General features: G+C 46.6%; 2 non-coding genes across 2 annotated transcripts; one reads left to right on the top strand and one right to left on the bottom strand.

Moving 5' to 3' along the window:
• Nucleotides 1-11,861: 11,861 nt before the first annotated feature.
• LOC114204167 (U1 spliceosomal RNA) lies at nt 11,862-12,024 on the top strand. The gene has a single exon (XR_003608132.2). It is a non-coding gene; the product is annotated as a U1 spliceosomal RNA (small nuclear RNA).
• A 12,243-nt stretch (nt 12,025-24,267) lies between these two features.
• LOC148161891 (small nucleolar RNA U3) lies at nt 24,268-24,480 on the bottom strand. Its single transcript, XR_015767291.1, has one exon. It is a non-coding gene; the product is annotated as a small nucleolar RNA U3 (small nucleolar RNA).
• Nucleotides 24,481-24,738: the final 258 nt, after the last annotated feature.

The following is a 24,738-nucleotide window of genomic DNA, read 5'->3' as shown; positions in this document are numbered from 1 at the left end:
CCAGCCATTCGACAACTAGGAATCTATCTGAGAGAAGTAAAAGCATATGTCTGCTCAAGTCTCGGTCAGAAATGTTCCGGGCAGGGTTATTCACAATAGGGAACACCTGACAGCAACACAAAGGGCCATCGGCTGGTGAATGGACAAACCCAATGAGGCCTATCTGTACCATGGCATCTATTGGGCAACAAAAGGCACAGAAATCTGATCCAAGCTACAGCATGGAGGAACCTCAAAAGGATGCTCAGTGAAAGAAGCCAGTCACCAAGAACTACAAACATTCTCATTCGGCTTATGTAACATGAGCAGAAAGGAGCAATGCACAGAGACAGAAAGCAGATCAGTGCTGCTTGGGGCTGGAGGAGGGAACGGAGACTATCTGCAGAGGGGCTGGAGGGAGTGTGGGAAGGTGAAGGAAGCCTCTGAAACACATTAGGGCACTAGCTGAACAACTCTGTCATTGTTGACAAGGGGTGAAATTTATTGTATTTCATTTTAACCTAAAAAAAAGAAAGAAGGTTACCTTCGCACATCAGTGGGTCCTGGGACCCCCAGGCAAACACAACCTGCTGAGGGGCCACATCCTGGAGTCTCAGCAGGTGGTGGCTCAGAGCCTGGTTTCTGACCTCCCAGCTGGAGTCAGGGATTCAGTGCATGTGCCTTCAGCCTCAGGCTCCGGCAGTTTCCCTGGAATCCACCAGGTGGCAGACGACTTAAGGGAACAGACCTTCAGTTAGCCCAAGGACACCAGGGGGAAGCAGGCAAAGACAGGGGCAGCAGCTGGCTGGAGATACCTAGAGGAAGTCAGGGCTGCAGGACCCACGGAAGCCGCTGGCAAGATCTGGATGGATCTTAAGTAGGTTTGGTCCCCTGGGTGGGCTCTAGCCACGAACCTTTAGGTTAACATCCAAAGGTTCCCTTTGATGCTCCCTCCTGCACTGGCTCTGAGGCTCCGCCCAGTCACCCCGCTCAGCATAGGGAAAAGAGCCTGTGCTGCTATTCACCTTCTTCTGAGTCTAAATGGAACACTTTGGGCTGGGTTTAGGGGAATCTGCCCTTTTCTGGCCCTCTATGTAGGGCCAGCTCCTGGGTGCTGAACCATTCCTGCGGGGGCCTAGAAGAGGCACTCTGGTCCTTCACATTGGAGCTGGGCTTGCAAAGAAGGGTTCCTGCTAATCCATATTTCCCTGGCCCTGGCTGAGCATCCTGGTCCAAGATCAGGGGCTGCAGTGACCTAAAATAGGGAACCTCCTATATGTCACTGCTCCTCTCTGGGAAAGTCCAAAGAAGGCCCATGGTAGTGGTGGGGGGAGGGGAGGGCATAGAAACCTACACTCTGTCAAAACATCGTCCACAGTGAAGATTTTAAAAAAATGTTAGAGGACAGATCTCATATTATGTAGTCGGTGGTGCAGTAACAGCTCTGCGTGGTGACAGAGGGTAGCTACACTAGTAGTCAGCCTAACATAATTTATAGAGTCGTCCAATCCCTGTGTTGCGACGTGAAACTGATGCCACACGGGAATCCGTTATGAATCAATGTTTAAAAGACCTGAAGGTGAGGGGAAAACTTACTCTCCTAGTTCTCCTTGCTCAGCTCAGGCTGCTCCTTGCAGAGTTGGATGCTGCTGTATGCATTCCTCAGGTTCCCCTGAGTTTTCTGGACTCAACTTGTCCTTATTCTTACCTCCTTTGGCAATCACCTGCTCCACCATTGCCTTGTCCTTCCTTGGGTTATGCTCATCCTCCAAATCTGATTTTCTGTCTCCCAAATGCTCCCTCTGTTCTCTGTTTCCAGTGTGGGCTCAGATCAGGCTCCTGAAAAGGACACACAGTGAAGGGACCAAGTCAGGTCTCAGCTGCAGTCCCTAGGGCTGCTTAAAAGGCACCGCAGACCCTCATGCACTCACAGAAACTGAGCAGGAAGGGACCGTGGAGGATTTGAATAACAACCTTATCTTACACATGAGGAAAGTGAGGCCCAGAGAGAAGAAGAGATTTTCCCAAACTCCTTCAACAGTTGATGGCAGTACGGCCGCCACACAGGCCTTGGCTGCGAGCTTCCCTGTCGAGGATCCTAACATATCCTCCGGGAACCCACATCTGAATGTCAGGGGACAGTGGTCAATCCGTATCCCCACTGTTCAAACAACAATGTCCAGAAGGACTTTTCCTGGGAATACTCTTGTTCACAATTGTACAGTCCCACTTGTATACTCAGTTGGTTTACACTCCTGGTTGAACTTCAGTCCACTCTCAAGATGGGAGAGCAGACAGGCCCCGGGGTGGCAGCTGCACTGGGGTTAGGGGTGTCTTTTCTTTTTATGTCTCATAGATTATGGGTCACAGCCAGGGTGGTCTCCAACTGAAGATGTTTCCAATCATCTAAGGGACTCAGCCTACTGGTTGATAGGGGGAGATTTTGGCCCTAACAAAGGTCTTCCTGGAACTGTCAAGGCCATCTTCCCCCACTGGGGGATGGAAACCGCAATGTAAATATATTGTAAGGAAGCCATACGTTATTGTAGGACACACGCTGGAAAGGAGAGCACATGCTCTGCACCTGCTGGTCTGGATCTAACAGTCCAGCAGGTGGGAAACCACGAAAGCACTGTGTACCACCCTCCTTGCCTCCAGCTCAGATCTAGCTGCCTACTCTACCAATTTAACACCTGGGACAACCCATGCAGGAACAATTCCTTTTGACCCATTTTGAAATGGGAAATGGAGCCACAGGAAATTCAAGATACTTAGTCCAAGTCTCAGTTTCCCACTCAGGTTTGCAGCTACAGCTTGGGAGACCTGAGGGCTCTCTTTCCTTGTTCTCTGTTTTAGGGATTTCCAGGGACAAAGAACAATCCCAGCCTCCGATGCCCTGAACTGCTGTGGCACTCCCAGCCTGACTGTTTTGTTTCCATGATTGAAATAAATAATCTTACATGTAGAATATCAACCTCAGACAAGATTGCTTTGAGACCTTGATGAAATGAGACAAAACAAGGCTACTCACAATACTGTTCAGACCGACATCCAAACATCGACCTCCCTCCCTAAGGAAACGCCTATGACTTCTTTACCACAATCACAGAATTGTCAGTGCTGCCAGTGTTCAATGTAGAACAAACCCTGCCTCTTCCCATCCTTTCCCACATCTCACAACTAAAGCCCGTATCCTATAAGCGATCCTCTCACTGAGACCTTGGCGTGTGTTCTTTTTGGCTGTGAGGAATAAAAAAGCCAATTCCTTTAAACTGGCTTAGAGGAATTGACACCAACTTTCCAGGAACGAACAGGTGTAAAAACCCATTCTCAGGAAGAAAGGTCATATTGTCTATGAGATACCTAGACTCTGGAACTCCAGAACTTATTTTATCCTAAAAAAAGAAAGAAAAAGAAGAGACTCTTTCTAACAACCCCCTTAGTAACTAACATGAACTTTAGGTGTTCAGGCAGGATCTTCCCACCTCTGATTTAAACTAGCGATTGCTGGGGCACCTGGGAGGCTCAGCCGGTTGAGCGTCTGCTTTGGCTGACATCATGATTCCAGGGTTCGGGAATCGAGCCCCACATCGGGCTCCCTGCTCAGCGAGGAGTCTCCTTCTCCCTGTGCCTCCCACCATGCTCTCCTGCTCGCTCTCTCACTCTCTCTCAAATAATTAAATAAAATATTTTAAAAAATAAACAAAAATAAACTAGATATTGCTCTTGATCTCGGGATTGTGAGTTCGAGCCTCACATTGCATGTAGAGATTCCTTAAAAATAAAATCCCTGAAACATTTAAAACATATGGGGCACCTGGGTGGCTCAGTTGGTGAAGCCTTCAACTCTTGGTTTTGGCTCAGGTCATGATCTCAGGGTCCTGAAATTGAACCCCAGGCTCAGTGCAGAGTCCTCTTCAGATTCTCCCCCTTTGCCTCCCCCTCTACCCCTCCACACCGTTTATAGGCTTGCAGGGGCGTGCTCTCTCTCTCCTAAATAAATAAATAAATAAATAAATAAATAAATAAATAAATAAAACTTTTAAAGCTTAAAAAACAAAAATAAAATAGATACTGAGGATAAGTCAGGGAAGAAGCTAGCTAAGAAAGAATGTTTTGCACAGTATAGCTTAGTAATGCCTCGGATCACTTATAACCCAGTATTCCCAGCTGGGCTGGAAGCTCCAACCTTCAGTTCACAGGGGAGCGAGCTCTCTGATTACCCAGCCAGAGGCAAGCACGGGTCCTCTCTGGGGGCTCTCTAGCCCCAAGCTGCCACTCTGGACTCTTCCGCCTTGTCTAACTACATCGGCTCGGAACACATTGAGCCCGAAAATCATGTCACGGTATCCACAACGATGTGGTGTCAGAGAATCGGAATCTTGTGTTGCCGACAAAATGACAGGACTCTCGCATGCCACATTCAGAAGGAAATGCTACATTTCTTGTCATGGAACATGTCATCACCCCCCCACACACACACACAAACACTTAAATGTTAGCTGTTGGGAATGTATTTCTTTGGAATCTGTGGCAAAGGCCGAGCTCCCAGTTTTGGTGCCCGGCGGTCTCCGCCAAACGCATCCAGGACTTGGCCGGCTCTGTCGGGTCTCCTTCCACATCGGTGCCTGGCCCTGCCCTCCCTCGTTCTTCCCACGACCCTGTGGGGCGCTGGTCCCTACACCTTCCCGCTGCTGAGCAGGACACTCGCTTAACATCTCTTGCTCCGCTCGAAATCCTGTTCTGCACATCTGGCCTTACCAGAAACACCTTTTGAGTCTAGATTCTCCATTCGTTCTCTTACAGTTTGAGCTCTGATTTCCAGTACAGATCGTTCACATGATTCTTAGAATCTGTTTATTGTTGTTCTTAGTCCTAAGATGATAGTTTTCATTTTCTTTCTTTTTTTTAATTTTATTTATTTATTTGCGAGAGAGAATGAGAGAGAGAGAGAGAGAGAGAGCACGCACATGAGGGGGGAGGGGCAGAGGGAGAATCAGACTCCCCCTGAGAAGGGAGCCGGATGCGGGACTCGATCCCGGGACTCCAGGATCATGACCTGAGCCGAAGGCATTTGCTTAACCAACTGAGCCACCCAGGCGCCCGATAGTTTTCATTTTCAAGAGCTATTTTGCTACACTGCTCTCCCAAGGAGGAGGCCTGAAACCCACAGGAAGCCTAAACCCAGGGGGCGTGGACGTCACTTCCTTTCAGGTCACAGGCAGGCCATTGGCCAGGAGGGTGGGGTGGGTGGGGAAAGACGTGGCGGGGCGTGGATCAGAGGGCACGGGACAAGGAAGGGCGCCGCGCAACAGGCCTGTCTTCTGTAGAAAAAGCAGGGACAGCGGCTCCTGTTTAGGCATCTGTTGCTCACGGGCTCTGGGCCCTACTACTCGAGGACTGGCTCCTGATTTGATCACAAGTCCTACGGAGATGGACTGGAGGAGTGTGTGTGTGTGTGTGTGTGTGTGTGTGAGCGCGTGCACGTGTGTGTTCTAGAAACCCTGAATGTGCAGTGTAAAGCCTACAAGGCTCCAGGGCAGCCCAGGCTAGATTTCTGCATATGCTACCATGAGTATTCAAAAATGGCCATGTTTTTTCAAGGTAAGATGGCTCTGTTGCACTTCATATTTTCTTGTTCAGTCCTCTCCACATGTTATCAAAGGTACGGTAGGAACATGTTTGGTATAAAGGCTGCTGAATATTTAGCCCACCAAGGTCCTAAGGCTTACCTAGTATGAAGTCTTGCTCACATTTTTGAGGGTAATATTGAGAGGCACGAGCAAAGCAATGGCCAGTCTGAGTCCTCAGCACTATTTGCAAGAACTTTTTTTATTTTTTAAGATTTTATTTTTTTATTTGACAGAGAGAGACACGATGAGAGAGGGAACACAAACAGAGGGTGTGGGAGAGGGAGTAGCAGGCTTTCTGCTGACGCGGGGCTCCATCCCAGGACCCCAGTATCACGACCTGAGCGGAAAGCAGAAGCTTAACGACTGAGCCACCCAGGTGCCCCCTGACATTCATTTTGAGGAGGAAGTCTAAAATGCAGTGAGAAGAAAGGAGGGTGATTTTTCCCTCCATTTCCAAGCCCCAAAGCAGGTCTAATTTAGATTTAATGTCAGGGATGAACTTGAAAAGTTCGTTCTAATCAAGAGGAGACTCAAGAATCCCTCTCTAGGCATGGAATTCGATCCTCGGCCAAAATACTATTCAAAACTGAAAGTGAGAAAAAAGAGTGGGGGAAGGAAGAAATAAAACTAGGGTTGACCTTGTACAACACAGGTTGGAACAGCACATGTACAATTCTACGTGCATTTTTCTATAAACACAGTATACTACTCTAAATATATGTTCTCTTCCGAATGATTTTCTTAATAACATTTTCATTTATCTAACTTACTTTATTAGAAGTATACAGTGTAGAATACATATAACTTGCAAAATATGGGTTAGTCATCTTTATCTTATCAGTCAGGCTTCCAGTCAACAAGTGGCTATTAGTAGTTAAGTTTTCGGGAGTCAAAAGTTATACACAGGTTTTTTTTTTTTTTTTTTTGGCATTTTGTGATCAAATTTATTTTTTGTTTCAATTTCATTTACTTTGTTTTACTGTAATTTACACAAGAGACTGCCAAGTAAACTAGGTATTTTACATTCACCACGCATTCCCTCAAATCTCCACAGTTGTTAGGAAAACATTAGAATCCGTGCGCTGAGCATGGATTTCCATGTGCGCCCAAACTCCCAACGAAGCTACAGATGCCAGTGAGAGTTTAGTCCATTAAAAGGAGAGAGTGAGACTCTTTATTTCACAAAATTAGCAATAATCTTCCTTGCAGCAAACATTTTGCAGACAATGATTATGCTTTGACAACACCTGTCTTATAACACTGCCCAGAGAGTAAACATCAGTCTTGATCCTGAGTACACGGAGGACATATTCGACGTGGGGTTCGGAGCCAAGGCTAAGAGGGCATCGCGGTGCGGCAGTGATCCTCAACACCTTCGTCCGAATCACTGCCACCACCTCAGTGGGGACATGGCGTGTGGGAAAACGAGGAGCAGGGTGGGCAGGACTGTCAGCAAGTCAGATTACAAACGTGATAGGACTACAGGAGCCAGCGTGTTGCAGGAAGGACGAGATTAAAGGAGATAGTTTGTGACCGGAAGGCTCCAACAATATCATTCTGGTCAAGCTTCCAGGACTGACAGGAGAAAACCTGGATTTGGACAGAGAGAGCTGATAAAAATCTTACCTAGCTATGGTGCCTTTCTTAAAGAAGGAGGAGGAGGAGGACAAGGTGGCAGCAGCTGCTAACAGCACGTTCCTGATGCTCACTCTTGACAGGTTCCAGTGGTGTCCTCCCCATGGGCGGTGGAGCACTGGCCTCTCAGCAGGGCCTCCCAGGCAAGGAGATCAGCCTGTGCTGCCTCTGAAATTCCACTATCTCAAAGGCAGCTTCTCCCCCTTGGGGTGTATTTCAATATGAAAAGCACAAAACAAAAACAAAACCATCACCACTATCTGTATTCTAGCCTGTCAGCTGTGAGGAATCTAGATCATTTGCATAGTTTCCAAGCTCTAATTTCAGAAAACAGTCATTTCAGAAACAAGACTCCATGGAAGTGCTCGACTTCCGGAAAGTTTCCTACAGCCTACGATGCTATTCATTTCTTCATCAATTTCTTTGTTTGCCTAAGAGTAGCCTGAAAATTGTATAGTGCTTATTATAAATCACAAACCATCATCTCCATTTTTGCTAGGTTTGATGTAGAAAAATATTGAAATTTAAAATACAAAAATCCAATAAAAACCAGAATTTTTTTTTAAAGGATTTTTTCCCTCAGGGCAAACAGGTAAAAATTGGCTGGTAACTATACTCCTTACTAATAGACAGTGTCCAATTTGAATTTAAGATAATAACCATCCAGAAATAAATCATTATAAATACATTCAGAGTTCACATTCCAGATTCACTGGAATACCAAAAGATTTTGAATAAATTTTTCTGTGGGAGTCTGTTGCTTATGGGACTAAAATAAAAATTTGTAAGATTTAAAAGAACAGGAAGATTTAAAAGAACAGAAAAGTTATAAAAGGCTAAATATATTGGTCCACAATTTGACATTTATGAAACATACCAGCTAGTATTACATTGCAGTCAATTTGTCCATCAATGGTATTACTCTGATAATTATTAAAATCTGTTCCAGGTATATATATTGAAAATATTTTCTTTTGCATTCTTGAAGATAGGTACAGTACTTTGGAGAAATTGTACTAAACCTTTCAGTATGTTTGTATGTACATATATACACAAGTGTGTGTATCTTGATCTGTAGCTCTACATGCGTTTTATATGCAGCCACAGACAGACACACACACACACACACACACACACACACACACACACACACACGTGGTTGGGAACCTGTGAGTATGTCATCACAAGCACACATCTGGGAAACGTCAGCACTGCCAGATACTGGTCAGATCCTTCTTCACTCATCACTGGCTGCACTTGTTCCCCTCACTTGACCTTGATTACATAAACAGTTTGATATTGTCTCTGACCCTACACGGGACTCATCTAGACATCAGCAGCCGACGTCCCTCGGACGGAACCCTTCTTACGCATTGTTTCTAGTTCTTTCTGAGTTTCATCCTCCATTCTCCTAATGTCTTCCATTGTCAGATCATTCCACTTGTCAATCCAACAAAAAAGCTGGCGATGAACTTTGTAAATATCCTTTTCTCTTGCTTCTGAATGAAGTTTTCCTTTGCTTTGCAGTCCCCACCACTTGAATTTGATGGTCACCAGCTTGTAGGCACACATCTGAGGACAGTCAGAGTTGTTTGCCAGCTCCTTCTTCCAGTTGGGTCCCAAAGGCCCTCTCTTGGTCTTGACTGACTGGAATAATGCTGGGTCTTCATCAGCTTTGTAGTCTGCTGGTTCAACTTGACTTCGATCTGCAATATCTATGCGGACAATTTCAACAGTTTTCCATGTGTTCGGATCTAAACCGTGTACATTTTCTAATGTTCCCAAGTCTGGTTTGTGCCATGTTTCAATTTTAATGAAGAAATCATCTTTCATATATACATTCGTTACAACTGAGGCATAATGGTTTGTTCTACAGTAGGGGTATGCGTTCCAGGCTTTCTCGTGAAACACCAAGGAGCCCTCCGGAGCAATCATCCTGACGAATGCAGGAACTTTGCTCCTGAACAGAACATGGCAAAACCACACAGAATTCCTTAATCAGCACCATCTTCCTGGAACCCCCTCACAGCTACCGCCACTATCACCACCACCGCCGCTGCTACCGCCCCTCACGGCGCCTCTATACACAGGTTTTTGATCTTGAGAGTCACCATCCTTACTCCGCATTGGTCAAGGGTCAACCTGTATCTCTATTTACAGAGGACATGCTCCTAAAGATAGAAAAACCTCAAATCATCCACACACAAAAATATTAGAGTCCATAGACTCATTCCGTAAAGTTGCAGGGTACCATATATACAAAATCAGTTGTGTTTCTATGCACTAGCAATGAACAATCTGAGAAGGAAATTTAGAAAGCAATTCTATTTACAATGGCACACAACACAGTAAAAGTGTCAGGTGTAAATTCATTCAAGGAGAGCAAGACTTGTTCACTGAAAAGCATAAGAAGCAATGGTTCTGCGAGAGATGAAAGACCAAATGGGGGAAAAAAAACAACTGTATGTGCATGCATTGGAAGATTTAATATAGTTCATATGGCAATACTACGCAAATAGATCTACAGAGTCAATACAATTCTATCAAAAATTTTTCTTCTGCATTTTCTAAATTCTGTCAATACCTTGTAGTATATTTCCTTTCAGACGTTGTAGTTTTCATCTCTTAAAGATAGAGAGGGTGTTGTTTATATTTTCTAATTCTCGGTTTAACATTTACAACTGATGGAAAACTTATACTAAAAGCTTTCATATCCTTCTCTGGCGGTTCTCACATGTGTCAGCTCTGGATTATTTTCCGATGACGGATCTGGCTCCTGATTAGGGGTCATTTTGCCTGGGAGAGCTCCAGGCCCTGTTCCCTCTACTGCTTTCAAATGATTGCCCCCTGACTTGCTGGCCTTTCCTCCCATGGAGGCCCTGAGCAGGACCTCACTGCAAGCCACACCAGGGACCCTGCACAGCTCTGGTTAGGTGACTTTCCTCAGACCAGCTGGTTTGTCCCACATCACCTTTCCCTTTTATTCCCCAGGAATCCCAATTTGGCTGGTAAAATACCTGGCGCTTTCTATTTTTTAGGTTAAGCAGGCAGTGTGTCTCTTTGCCTGTTCCAGCTCCTAGAGGCCCCTCCTCCATGCTCAGCCCCAGCCCCAGCCCCAGCAGGCAGAGTCCTCCTCACACAGCCTCCTTCTGACCTCTTCTCTGCCTCTTTGTGTTTTAAGACCCCCTTGTCATTGCAGGGCGCCGCCTGGATAATCCAGGATCATCTCCCCATCTCAAGGTCCTTAACATAAGCACCTGTGCAGGGTCCCTTTTGCTGCAGGATGGAACATGTGCACAGGTTCCTGGCATTAGTCTGGGCAGCTCCTAGGGAGGGGGCATTATTCTACCCAGCAGCACACTATTGATCTCAGGTGACAACTAAAGTTGGACGCCCCCTCTCCACCCTCCAATCTTTTCTAATTTAAACATTCCGGGAAAAGTAAACCGCTACCTCAAGGCGCAATCAAGACAAGGCAAATCAGAACCCTAGGGCGCTCCATCCATGACCATACAATTGCCCAAATCTCTTCAAAGTAGTCTGTTTAGTTTTCCAGACCTGGCTATTTTCCCTCCAAAGGCCGACCTGACTGCAGAAATCCCCTCCAGGGGGAAGCGCCCAGCGGTGGAGGGAGGGCAGGCGGTGGCAGAGTGGGGAGCCTGGGACCCCACTAACCCCCTGCTGAGAACTCTGAGCCTGGTCTAAGGGAGCAGAAGCAGTGGTCCCCTTTGGCCCTGCCCTCAACAGCGGGATCCTTGGGCGCCTCCCCGCGCGGCCACGAGGGGGCGCGCCGTCCCTGTCCTAGGAGCCCGCCTGGGGAAGAAGCAGGCCCTGGGATGTGTTCAGCGTGTGGAGTGTTGTGGGCTGGTGTCAGCCCGAGGGCCCAGGGGTTGCGGACTTTTGGTCCTCCCCTCCCCCCCGCAGTGTCCAGGCCTGGGGGAGGCTGTGGGGACTGGTTTGAACTGTACAGGTGCAGCCATGGCACTCGGTGTCCTCCAACCAGGGTCTGAAGAGAAAGAGAGAGAGAGCTAGAGAGAGCAAGAGACAGAGTTGTATCTGCTCTTCGTGGGCTGTTGGAAAGTCCTCCCTCATGTTTCTCTCTGGCTGGCACAGCCTTCCCTGGGCTGGGTGGGGGGGTTGTGTAGGGTTTGGGGGGCCATAGCTGCAGGGAGAGGAAAGAGTGGTAACCAATTCAGGAGACAGAGGAGACTGGGCAGGTGAGGAAGGAAGCCAGGGCACGGGAAGGGCGAAGGGGAAGGGGGACTGGAGGAGGAGAAGGAGGAACACCAGTACTGAAATCCAAGTTGGGAGGGGAGCTGGGGGGCCGGGAGATGGGGTGGGGTTGGGGACTGAGGCGAAGCCCTTGACTTCAGGGACTGGGCTTGTCTGATGCAAACCAGGCAACACGGCGGTGGGGTTCTGCAACTTAGAATTCGCGGGGCTGAGGAGGTAGCAGCGCTGTTGCGTCCATCCTATTCGGAAGCGTCGTGTGGAGGGTGAGGATGCTTGCGACAGGAGTGGGTGCCGAGGGTGTTGGGGTGCGCCTAGGCGAGTGAGCCTGTGTGTCCGGTGGAAGGCGGGTGAGACTGGTGTGGGGCGGAGGCGGAGCGAGTCACACTTACCCGGCAGGGGAGACGCTGGGATCAAGCAGGTGGTTTTCCCAGGGGAGGCCCTTCCATCATACCAGGGACATGCTGACCCCCGCGATTTCCCCGAGTATGGACAACTCCTCTGCATTATTTGTGGCAGTGGCAGTGGGGGGCTGCTTTTGCTCTTTCACCTGTTGTTGGTTGTTTAAGAATAGCCTTTGTTTTCTTATTCATTTTTCTGTTTGTTTGTTTTGTCTTTTCCATGACTTTGGCTGATGACATGGGCTGAAGAGGAAGCTCACTCAGGGGACACCAGGACCCTGAAGAAAACACCTCTGCTTTTAAGGGCTGCTTTCTTGAGAATCTGGGTTTGGCTGTTTCTCAATCAAAAGCATGCAGGACAGTTTCTGTCCACTGGTCATACATCCCACCTTGGCTGTCGGGGTTTTTTCTGTTTTTCGCAGAGCAATTTCTCTGCTTATATTTCAGTATGTGGTTTGCAGTCCCTGATCCAGCAAAGGTGCTTTCTTTTCATTCCCCAGGGAACAGGGGTTTGCATCCCTTCTCCTTCCTCCCTCCCCTCCCCACCTATCCCCCCAGGCACCCTGCAAAGCCTCACCCAATCCCCAGACTCCGTATCCTTGATTAGGCCACTTGGTAGCCTACCTAGTATAGCCTTGCTCCAGAGGACCCTTCCGAGACTAGAGAGGGTCCGGCTTGATGTACTGTTTATTTATTGTAAGTTTATTTGTTGAAGTAATCCCTACACCCAAAGTAGGGATAGGGCTCATGAAGCCAGATGGAGACTCCCCTGCTCTCCTGACTGAGCCAGCCAGATGCCCCCTGACAGGCTTTTAAAGAGGCACCTCTGTCTACTCACAAAGAACCCGCTGGGTTTGGCACCACAGACCTTTCCCAAACAGCAGGTTAGCTCTAGGACAAAGGGCCGTGGGCCTTCTGCAGCTCTTGGGCTCAAGCCAAAACTGTCCCTACTGATGTACCTGCATTGCTTTGTCAAACTGAGCTTGAAGGGGTTTCTGGCTTCAGGCTTTCACCAGAGCTGGTGTTTTTTTCTCTACTCCCTAAAGGCCTCTATTCAGAATCTACAACTGAGGGTCTTCCAACTTTCATTTTCACTTAGGGGAGCCACACCAACTGGGACTCAGCAACGGGTTACTCTTCTGCCAGAAACAATTAAACAAAAGAGCAACAGCGTCACACAAGATGCGCGAAGTGGAGATTTCCAAGATCCTGGGCATCAGGCAAAGGGGACAGCCATCCCGGACACATGGCAACACAATGGTGAGCAGAGCCCTAGAGCTGCTCAGAGGTACTGGCTCTAGAGAGTTTCCAAGCAAGGCACTGGGGGGAGGGGAACTTAAATAGGAGCCCCATGGAGCTCCTGGAATTGAGGACACTGATCTGAGAGAACCCAGGACTGAGTCTCAGGGAGGACAGAGCTGCAGGAAGTCACCTAGCCAGAGCTGTGGAGGGGCCCTGGGGAGGCATGGACAGCAAGTCAGGGGGTAATCCTTTGCACAGGGCCTGGTGCTCACACGGTGCTGGGAATAGTGCCTGTGTCCAACAGATAGACTAAGCAAAAGTAACCCTCTTAATTTGTGACGAATAGGGTGGAAGACAGGGGGAGGGCTTGCTACAGTACCTGGAACTCATGGTGAGTCCTCCACGGAGCCCTGCTCTGGGCCACTGAACTATGCATTGAAGCAACAGCAGAAATGTTTCCAAGTAAATTCAGTGCATCCCTGAACAAAGCTCAATATTATAGAAAACACAAAAATATCCAGCAAACAGCAAGGTAACATTCACAGTGTCTGGCGTTCCATCCAACAGTTTGAGGTATGCAGACAAAGGGGGGAAATGAGCCCTCCTGAAGAGATGGATCACTCATCTGAAAATGACCCAGAGCTGACAGCAAGATGGGAATCACCAGAGCACAAGAAAGCATTTGTTCTAACTGCATCCCATTGGTGAAAACATTCAGCAGATACATGGAAAATGTTAAAAAAAAAAAAAAAAGGACCCAATCTCACATGAAGAGATGAAAACCACAATGTCTGAAAGGAAATGTACTGCAAGGGGCTGATGGTGATTAGGGAAGGCAGAAGAAAAACGTTCAATAGGAATCCAAAAGAATCTGCAGATCCTGCTGTTGCCTTCTGAACCACCTTAACCATTCCAATCCATGAACACAGGATGTCTTTCCACTTGTTGAGGTCTTCCTTAATCTCTTGCAGCAATATTGTGTAGTTTTCAGTGTACAGGTTTTGTGCCTCCTTGACTCAATTATTCTTCGATACCATTCGGGTGGGTGCTGTTGTCCATGGAATCGTTTTCTTAATTGACTTTCCCGGTGTCCATTCCTAGGTTATAGAAACACCTGATTTGTCTGCCTTGTACGCTGCAACTCTGCTGAAATAGGTTATGGACTCTAATAGTCGTGGTTTCTGTGTGTGTGTATTTGGTATTTTTCTGTATACAGGAGTATGTCATTTGCAAATCCAGATACAAATTGTCCCTTGAAGAACCTGGGGGTTAGGGGTACAGAGTCCCACAATTGAAAATCTTTGTATAACATTTGAGTCCCAGAAAACATAGCTACTAATAGCCTACTGAAGTCTTACAGATAACAAAATGGTTGATTAATACATATTTTGTGTGTTACTTGAATTATGTACTTTATTCTTTTGATACAGTGAGTTAGAGTGAAAATATCATTGAGAAAATCATAAGGAAGAGAAAATGTATTTCTACATTTGTACTAGACTGTATTTGTAAAAAAAAAAAAATAATCAACCCATGAGTGGACCGACATTGTTCACTAAAATTCAAAGCCATGTTGTTCCCCAGTCAACTATAGTTTTATTGCTTCGTGTTCAAATGTTTTCCCCTCACCTTCAGGTTTTTAAACAATTGAGTCATAACTGATTCCCCATGTGAGATCAGTTTCACATGGCAACACAGGGATTGGACGACTCTATAAATTATGTTAGGCTGACTACTAGCGTAGCTACCCTCTTTCACCTCGCAGAGCTGTTACTGCACCACCGACTACATAATATGAGATCTGTCCTCTAACATTGTTTTTAAATCTTCACTGTGGATGATGTTTTGACAGAGTATAGGTTTCTATGCCCTCCCCTCCCCCCACCACTACCATGGGCCGCCTTTGGACTTTCCAGAGAGGAGCAGTGACATGTAGGAAGTCCCTATTTTAGGCCACTGCAGCCCCTGATCTTGGACCAGGATGCTCAGCCAGGGCCAGGGAAATATGGATTAGCAGGAACCCTTCTTTGCAAGCCCAGCTCCAATGTGAAGGACCAGAGTGCCTCTTCTAGCCTCCTGCAGGGATGGTTCAGCACCCAGGAGCTGGCCCTACATAGAGGGCCAGAAAAGGGCAGATTCCCCTAAACGCAGCCCAAGTGTTCCATTTCGACTCAGAAGAAGGTGAATAGCAGCACAGGTTCTTTTCCCTATGCTGAGCTTCCACGGGGGGAGCCTCAGTGCCACTGCAGGAGGGAGCATCAAAGGGAACCTTTGGATGTTAACCTAAAGCTTAGTGCTTAGAGCCCACCCAGGGGACCAAGCCTACCTAAGATCCATCCAGATCTTGCCAGCAGCTTCCATGGGTCCTGCAGCCTTCACTTCCTCTAGGAATCTCCAGCCAGCTGGTGCCCTATCTTTGCTTGCTTCCCCCTGGTGTCCTTGGGCCACCTGAAGGTCTGTTCCCTTAAGCAGTCTGCCGCCTGGTGGATTCCAGGGGAACTGCCAGGGCCTGAGGCTGAAGGCACAGGCACTGAACCCCTGACTCCAGCTGGGAGGTCAGAAACCAGGCTCTGAGCCACCACCTGCTGGGACTCCAGGATGTGGCCCCTCACCAGGCAGTGTTTGCCTGGGGACCCCAGGACCCACTGATGTGCGAAGGTCACCTTCTTTCTTTTTTTTTTAGGTGAAATTGACATAGAATAAATTTCACCCATTGTCAACAATGACAGAGTTGTTCAGCTAGTGCCCTAGTTTGTTTCAGAGGCTTCCTTCACCTTCCCACACTCCCTCCAGCCCCTCTGCAGACAGTCTCCGCTCCCTCCTCCAGCCCCAAGGAGCACTGATTTGCTCTCTGTCTCTGTGCATTGCTCCTTTCTGCACATTTTACATAAGCCGAATGAGACGGTCTGTAGTTCTTGGTGACTGGCTTCTTTCACTTAGCATCCTTTTGAGGTTCCTCCCTGCTGTAGCTTGGATCAGATTTCTGTGCCTTTTGTTGCGGAATAGATGCCATGGTACACATAGGAAACATTTGGTTTGTCCATTCACCAGCCGATGGCCCTTTGTGTTGCTGTCAGTTTTTGCCCATTGTGAATAACGCTGCCCAGAACATTTCTGACCGAGACTTGAGCGGACATATGTTTTTATTCTCTCAGATAGATTCCTAGTTGTGGAATGGCTGGGTCCTATGGCAAGCTTGTGCTGAGCTCTTAAGAACTCTCAAAGTGGCTTCTGCAGGAGCTGTTATATTTTACGTTGCGACCAGCAATATAGGAGGGTCCAGTTTCTGCTCATCCTCAGCAACACTTGGTATCGTCTTTGGGACGTAAGCGCACTAGTTGGTGTAAAATGGTACCTGGTTTTCCTTGCATTTCTTTGAGAACTAATAACATATTACTAATAACATTGAATACCTTTTTATGTGTCTCCTTTGGTACATGTGTATTCGACTCTTATACTGGCTTAAACGAGTGTGTTGCTTCTGCCCATTGAGTGAGTTCAAAGTCCTCTTGTCTCTCGTGAACGTGAGTCCCCATTGGGTATTTAATCCACAAATATTTTCTCCTAATCAGTGGCTTCTCTGTTCCTTTTCTCAGTGGCAATGTTTGATGCAAAAAACTTCTTCATCTTCAATTTTCTCTTACGTATCGTGCTCTTGCCGTAGTGACTTAGAACTCTTTGCTTACTGTGAATTCCTGACCATTTTCTCCCATGTAGTCCTCTTGCACAATAGTTTTGGCTCTTATACTTAGATCTGTGACCATTTTGAGTTCATTGCTGTGTAAGTTGTGATTTCCAGCAACAGCTGTGGGGGAGCTTTGTCCTGACAGGTTTAGGAGAGCCTAGGGGACACTTGTGTTTCAGAGTTAGTCTCCCCTGGACCAGGAATGGAGATTTCACCCTGCTGCACCTGTTAGTGAAAGGCTGAGTGCCTTTGGGGAGGGGAGATACAAGGGGCTGTGGTCATATACGGCACGTCCTCCCCGTTCTCTGGGACTGGGTACAAAGGAGCTCCAGGAGCCCCAGGGCAGTCCTGCTCACAGGTGCCTTTAGAGGCAGAAACACACTGAGAGCAGGAGAGCATAACACAGAAAAGACCCCAGGGATCCCAGCGGATCTGGGTTGGGATCCTAGAGGGTCTTCTATGGACGGGCACATTTTCCATGTATATGCCCTTCTATGGGTGGGTGGGAAAGAGGACTCGCACACAGTCGGAACTCAGGAAACATGCCCAGAAGGAGTGGAGCGGATTGAAGGCATGTCCCACAGTTTGCAGTATTTTTCCAACATGAAAATCATGGTATTTGCCTGCATCAAAGGTGCTGGGGGGACGCATGCTGCCTCGGTCAGTAGAGCGTGCAACTTTCATCTCAGGGTCATGCATTAGAGTCCCACGTAGGTGATGGAGCCTAGCTGAAATTTAAAAAAAATAATAATAAATAGAAAACGAAGAGGTGCATGCTTCAGGAATCAGAATTACTCCCCCTAAGGTAAGGAGGGGGCATCTACCTTGGTCCTTGCAGTTCAAGAGCCATTCTGAGCACTACAGAATCCTAAATGTAGATTAACCTAGAGAACCTACACTTTTAATATTTGTTGGGTTTCCCCTGTGTGGTTAGAGGTCCACTGGCAGACAAAAGTTGACATGCTGAGCACAGAAGCGGACCAAGAAACAGACTGTTACCTGGATGCACCACATTATTCTCCGTCCTCACTGCAGTCTCCCTGGAAATGGGAATGGGCAATCGAAATGCCTGGTATTCAACACAGGTTAAGAAAAAATGGAAAGTTTGGGTTAACAGTTTAAATTATTGTGTCCTCAGATTGACTTTGATGGCAAGTGGAGACTCTGTTGCACGTCTTCTAGGTTCTGCAGGTGGAAATGAGGGGCTAAGGGACAAACTAATTATACAACTCAGAATAACTTTGGTAACTTAGTATCTTCACACTTGACACAGTTTTCTTTCATTTTGTCTGATCCCATAGTCTCATGCTTGAGTCTAAACACATTTGTACAAGGAAGGTGATATCAATACCACACCTAAAATCTGTACCGCTAAATGTTGTAGTGCTTATTCCTAATGGTACTTTAGGCTTGTTTCTAACTGCCTGTAGCTACGTTTCGGCTGACTCTCAAGGCAGCCCATTCTAACCATGTGCGCACTTCTCTTTGGCCCCACCACCAGGTGAAGCAGTGCATCTGAGCTGTCTCCATCGCTGGGGGAAGGATGTAGGTCAGATAGGTAATAAAGAGAAAGGGGGACTGGGGTGCAGCAAAAAGAAAGCATACTTATGTGTGGGTTGATTCCAGAGAGGACCATTGCATTTCTTTTTAAAATTTTTTAATTTACTTATTTGAGAGAGAGTACTTGAGATATCAGGAGCGGTGGTGGGGGTAGTGGAAGAGGAACAGAGAGAAGCTGACTCACCACTGAACAGGGAGCTGGACATACGGGCTTATCCCAGGACCCCGGGATTCTGACCTGAGCCAAAGACTGACACTTAAACAACTGAGCCACCCAGGTGCGTTTTAAAATAATTTTTAAACTAATCTGGTCCACTTAACATAGGCATTGTATTAGTTTCACATAAGGTCATGGGATTTATTTTGTATTTCTTTTTTAAATATTATTTATTTATTTAGAGCAGGGGTGATGGGCAGACGGAGAGGAAGAAAGAATCCCAAGCTGACTGCACTGAGCATGAAGACTAAACTGGGGCTCAATCGCATGACCCTGAGATCATGACCTGAGCTGAAATCAAGAGTCAGACGCTGAACCGAGAGAGCCACCTTGGTATTTCTAAGAATGATATGTTTAGCCTTCTCTCTGAAATAGGCACTGAGTAATGAGCAAGGCGGAGAGAAACCATAGTACCCATAGGCGCCAAGGTCAGATTGCCCAAAATGTACCACAATGGCATATTTGGGGGAAACAGAATGCCACAACGACCACTGGTGCATGTTCATTCAGACTCCAAGATCTCTGAGATAACTCGAGATTGCAGGGTTAAAAATAACCTGAAAGGATCAGAGTGAAATGCCCTTGGGATGTGTGTGGTCTGATCTAAAGTACACAGCAGAAGATGTTTTGTAGATAGGAAGCCAGCTGTAAACAGCACACTGTGCATTCCCTTTTTTGTTTTCTTATCCTGTGTTAAAGACCGAGTACAATGCTGTTTACAATTAATTGATCACAGCCAGTTGCAGATTTCTTTATTCCTTCTCCACTGCCATTGCTTCACTTGACTAACCCTGTGTACGTGGAAGATGCGCCTTGCTAAGCCCCTGCTGTAAATCATTATAGTACTATATCACTGTAGAAGGTATATTAGATTATGGAAAATAAACCTCAGGACCTCGGGCTGTTTGCTTGGGGTCCCCTGTGCCTCGCTATACTGTCGTCTCTTTTTCTTTTTTTAAAAGATTTTATTTATTTATTTGAGAGAGAGAATGAGATAGAGAGAGAGAGAGCATGAGGGGGGGAGGGTCAGAGGGAGAAGCAGACTCCCTGCTGAGCAGGGAGCCCGATGCGGGACTCAATCCCTGGAATCCAGGATCATGACCTGAGCGGAAGGCAGCCGCTTAACCAACTGAGCCACCCAGGCGCCGCGGTAGTCTCTTTTTCTCAGTTCCTTCGCCACCCCAGGTCCCCGACTCTCTGAGGTCGACAATATTGATTATTTTGAATTGAAGCTACCCAAAAAGAAACTGGTACCAGGACACTCAAACCCTCCTCTGTCTCCCTGAAAGCAGGAAACCAATCTCCCATATGAAAAAGGCACCCCCTGTACTAAGAAGTAAAAAGACATCCTTCTCACCAGGGTTTCTAAATTCGGTCTAGACACTCTCTAAATTAAAACTCCCCCAAATCCCTGAGAAATGTATTTTCTCCTTGTCTAAAATGCATAAAAACTGTCTGCCTTAATACTTTATATTTTCTTTAAGGGTCTCCATTTCAATATCCGTTCTCCATGCGTATTCAATGTCTCAGTGAAACTTAATTCTTACTTAAGCTGGGAGACCAGGACAGGTAACAGAGGAACTTCTCCTTCCCTGCATACCTTTTTTGTGATCCTAATATCTTAGCCAATGATTTGTAAAGGAAAGAAGTAACAGAATTATATACCTGGGAAAAAGATTTGTCCCCAGGAAGGAATTTCTGGTATTTTTAACAGTGGAAATATCTACATTTGATCCAAAGTCTCCTAAAAAGTATTTATTTTTAAGTTGAACTTCTAATTTAAGTGTCCCCTGAAATTCAGATGTGCCTTCCCAGAGGGTACGTTAGGAGACTCCACAGGGAAGCTCGCAGCCAAGTCCTGTGTGGGGGCCGTGCTGCCATCAAGTGCTGAAGGAGTTTGGGAAAATCTCTTCATCTCTCTGCGCTCAGCTTCCTCATGTGTAAGATAAGGTTGTTATTCAAATTCTCCACGGTCCCTTCCTGCTCAGTTTCTCTGAGTGCACAAGGGTCTGCGGTGCCTTTGAAGCAGCCCTGGGGACTGCAGCTGAGACCTGACTTGGTCCCTTCACTGTGTGTCTCTTGCAGGAGCCTGAGCTGAGCCCACACTGAAAACAGAGAACAGAGGGAGCATTTGGGAGACAGAAAATCAGCAGGTTTGGAGGATGAGAATAACGCAAAGAAGGACAAGGCAATGGTGGAGCAGGTGGTTGCCCAAAGGAGGTAAGAAGAAGGACAAGTTGGGTCCAGAAAAATCAGGGGAAACTGAGGAATGCATACAGCGGCATCCAACTCTGCAAGGAGCAGCCTGAGCTGAGCAAGGAGAACGAGGAGAGTAACTTCGTCCACGGTGAACCTGTGCACCTCCCGAGGAGCCCCACAGAATGGATCGGGGTTGGTTTGTACTGCAGGGAAGCACCAGTTCCAAGAGGAGGAGGAGGAGGAGGGGCACCTGGGTGGCTACATCTTTAAGCGTCTGCCTTCAGCTCAGGTCATAATCTAAGGGTCCTGGGATCGAGCCCCGCATGGGGCTCTCTGCTCGGCGGGAAGCCTGCTTCTCCCTCTCCCGCTCCCCCTGCTTGTGTTCCCTCTCTCGCTATGTCTCTCTCTGTCAAATAAATAAAGAAAATCTTAAAAAAAAAAGAGGTGGACGATGTGACCATGAGGTTCTGCCCCAGACCCCTAGCTTTGACCTTGGAGCTCCCTCACGGTCGATGTTCTCCAAGTAAGTGTGGGCTTAGAGGGATCAGTGATGTTTGGATAAAGGTTGGACTTGTCCATTCTTACCACAAAGAGTTCTACCCTAAGGTCAGGAAGGGCCAGGTTAGGAGACCCTTGCCTCTGAGGCAGTGATACCAATTATATTCTTCTGAATTTATGGTTGTCAAAGACTTTACACACCTTTGTCTTGACCGTGTGTTGAGTGTTTCATTTTCCTTAGTCTCTGTTATGAACTTGGAATTCTGACATCAATAAGATTTCACAGAGGAGGTCAAAGCAGTGAGAGGAAGAATGCAAACAAAATCTTGTAGCTCAGTGCCCCTGGGTGGCTCAGTTCATCGAGAGCCTGCCTTCAGCTCAGGTCATGATCCCAGGCTCCAGGGATCAAGCCCCATTGAGGGGGGTGGCTCCCTGCTCAGCAGTGGAGTCTGCTTCCCCCTGTCCCTTCCCCAGCTGTTCTCTTTCTCTCTGTCTCTCTCTCACTCTTGCTTTCTCCCTCACGCTGTCTCTCAAATAAATATATAAAATCATTTTAAAAACTGTTGTAGCTGTCCTAACCTGGGGTATGGTGGCAGTGCAGAGGATGGAGGGGGGAGGGGGCTAGGCCGAAGACATCTCTTCCTACTGAGAGAACCATTGAGAGGAATCCAAGAGGACAGTCCCTCTTCACCAGAGCTCACCACAGGGGAGTGTCATGGGGCATTGAGAGTGTAGGGCAGGCTCCTCTGGAAGGAAGGGTATTTGTTGCCTCCTGGAAGAAAGCAGAGAGCATTCGTGCATGTATTTGGGACAGGAATGTAGTTGAGATTAGAAATTTGCCACCCCCTTTATCAGATCCATGAAGGAGTGTCTCTGAGAGCTTCCTCAGTGCTTGGTTTGGTCCTAGGAGTCATGAGTACAGAGATGAGTAAAACATTATCCCAATTGTCGTGGGCCTCTCAGTCTAGTAACCAGAAGTCATGAAAAGTGTAGTGGTGGTGGATTCCTTGGAGGAAGTGGCCAGTGCTGCCTGGGGATGGCCTGGTCTCCCTCCGTGTTTTCCAACAGCTGGATGACCTGTCCTGACCCAGGGACCCTGGGCCTCAACTCAATTTCAGCCTCTCAGGACACAGCCAACACCTAGGTTCCATGTAAACCCAAAGCAGTCAACACTATGAAGGTCTGCAGAGGAAACTGCTGGTATCAGTAGCTCCCCACTTTGTCTTGGCCAACTGGAAAATAGAGGCGAGTTCATTAAGTCTTGTAGGGTCATCCTTGCCCTAATGATCAGGGATTAGTCTTTCTCTCTGTTAAGTGAAATACTTTCTAGCTTCAGTATTCTCTCTCCACTTAAAAACTTTGGAACTATTGGCTAAAGTATAGATCAAGTAGCTACAGTGAAAAAGGGGTAAAGCAACTTCCAAGCTGCAGTGAGAATGCGCAGAAACTCTTATACTGAATAATAATCGGACAAATCACTTTTAAATTGCACAAAAGGTTTATACAGTAATTCTGGAATAGACAATGTAAGTCTGTCGCTTTCTCCTTCTTCTTAACATTGCTTTGATAATTTAAGATCATTTCCATTTCCATATAAACATTTGGATCAGCTTAGAAATACTTACTAAAATGTCTGCTAGAAGGTTGATTGGCATTGTATTAGATCTTTTGATCAATTTGGGAAGAATTGTCCTCTAACCATAATGAGTCTTCCAATCCACCACAAATTTTATCTCCCCATGTATTTAGTTCTTTAATTTCTGGAAGTAGTGCTCTGCAGTTTTCAGTGTAATGTTCTGACACATATTGTGTCTGATAAGACAATGCAATAGGAAAACTGGTCAAAAGACTTGAAGAAGAAATGCTTCACAAAAGAAGATACACAAATGGCCAAAAAGCACTTGAAAAGATGCTCCACTTGAAACCATTGAAAAGCATGAAGTTGAACATAAATCAAAAGGGATTCACTAATGTCTCTGCAAGGCTCCATCTTAAACTAAGTAACCTTTTCCTTGTCTTCTGCAAACCTCTGCTCCTCCCTTCTAAGCCTTTTGTTTCAGGAGCCTGGTACCACCCTAAAGACAGGATGAAGGAGGCTGGCAGCATGCACACAATTTCTGTCAAAATAAAACACCCCCCCGCCCCTTCCTTCAGGGGGAGGGGACTTACAGTTTTTGAGGGCCTTGGCCTGTTCTAGCCCCCTGTGCCCCGAAAAGCAATAAAGCTATTGTTCCTCAATATTCCAAACTCTGTCTTCGTCTTATATTTTGGCTCTGAAGCACAGAGGTCAGTTTTCGACGGTACACTCAGCCATTGGGAAGATAAATTAATACTACAGTGAGTTACCATTACACAACCATCCCCGTGGCTAAAATTACGAAGACCGAAAACATATGTGGTGAGGATGTAAAGTAACTAGACGTTTCATACACTTGTGGGAATGAAAAATGGTCCAACCACCGAGAAAAGCTGAACCACAGATAAACATTTACCAATCACGTGAACGGCCATTCCTCTCCTAAGGATTTACACAATATGGCCACACAGCAAACTGCACATGAATATTCATCATAGCTTTATTCCCCATGGCCAAACCCAGGAAACTGCATAGATGGCCATGAATAGGTGAATGTACAGACCAAATATATCCATACAGAGGAATACTCCTTAGCAATGAAAAATTCTGAACTGGTGATCCATTAGTAATATGGATAGATATAAGAATCCTTAGGCTGCACGGAGGAATGTAGGCATAAAAGAGTTCCATTTCCATAACGTGGTTAAAAATCAAGCCGTCTTTGATGCCAGTGGTTGCCTGGGGCTGAGGGTGAAGGCAGTGAGAGACTTCAATGGATCCACCCAAGGGAAGCTGTGAGGTAGAAGAAATGCCCTGTGTCCTGAATGGAGCAGTAGTGTCAATTGTATGTACATCTGTGAAAATGCATTTAGTTGTACAGTTTATCTTTTTTAATTTTTATTTGTTGAGAAAGCACTCACACTGCATCCTCTCTCTCTTACCCTCCAAAGGAGGAGAAGAACGATCATCAGTGGCAATGGGCAGCTGTGGAAACAACACCTAAAATCACGTTCATGCTCAGGAGAGAACAATGTGCCTCCTCCTTGAGGTTTCAGGTCCTCTACACGTTCAGAGAAAATTCTCTAGTAACAAACTGTAGAAATGAACTGGAGGGTATTATGCTAAGTGAAATTAAGTCAATCAGAGAAAGACATGTATCCTATGACCTCACTGATAGGAGGGATTCTTAATCTTAGGAAACAAATTGAGGGTTGCTGGAGTGGTGGGGGTGGGAGGGATGGGGTGCCTGGGTGATGGGCATTGGGGAGGGTATGTGCTATGGTGAGCGCTGTGAATTGTGTAAGACTGATGAATCACAGACCTGTACCTCTGAAACAAATAATATATTATATGTTTAAAAAAAGAGAGAGAGAGAGAAGCTA

The sequence above is a fragment of the Eumetopias jubatus genome, unplaced genomic scaffold (genome assembly GCF_037043125.1).
Source record: "Eumetopias jubatus isolate StellerSeaLion01/CBP00866 unplaced genomic scaffold, mEumJub1_p1.0 scaffold_39, whole genome shotgun sequence".
Classification (NCBI taxonomy): Eukaryota; Metazoa; Chordata; class Mammalia; order Carnivora; family Otariidae; genus Eumetopias; species Eumetopias jubatus.
This window is presented reverse-complemented; position numbering and strand designations above follow the sequence as displayed.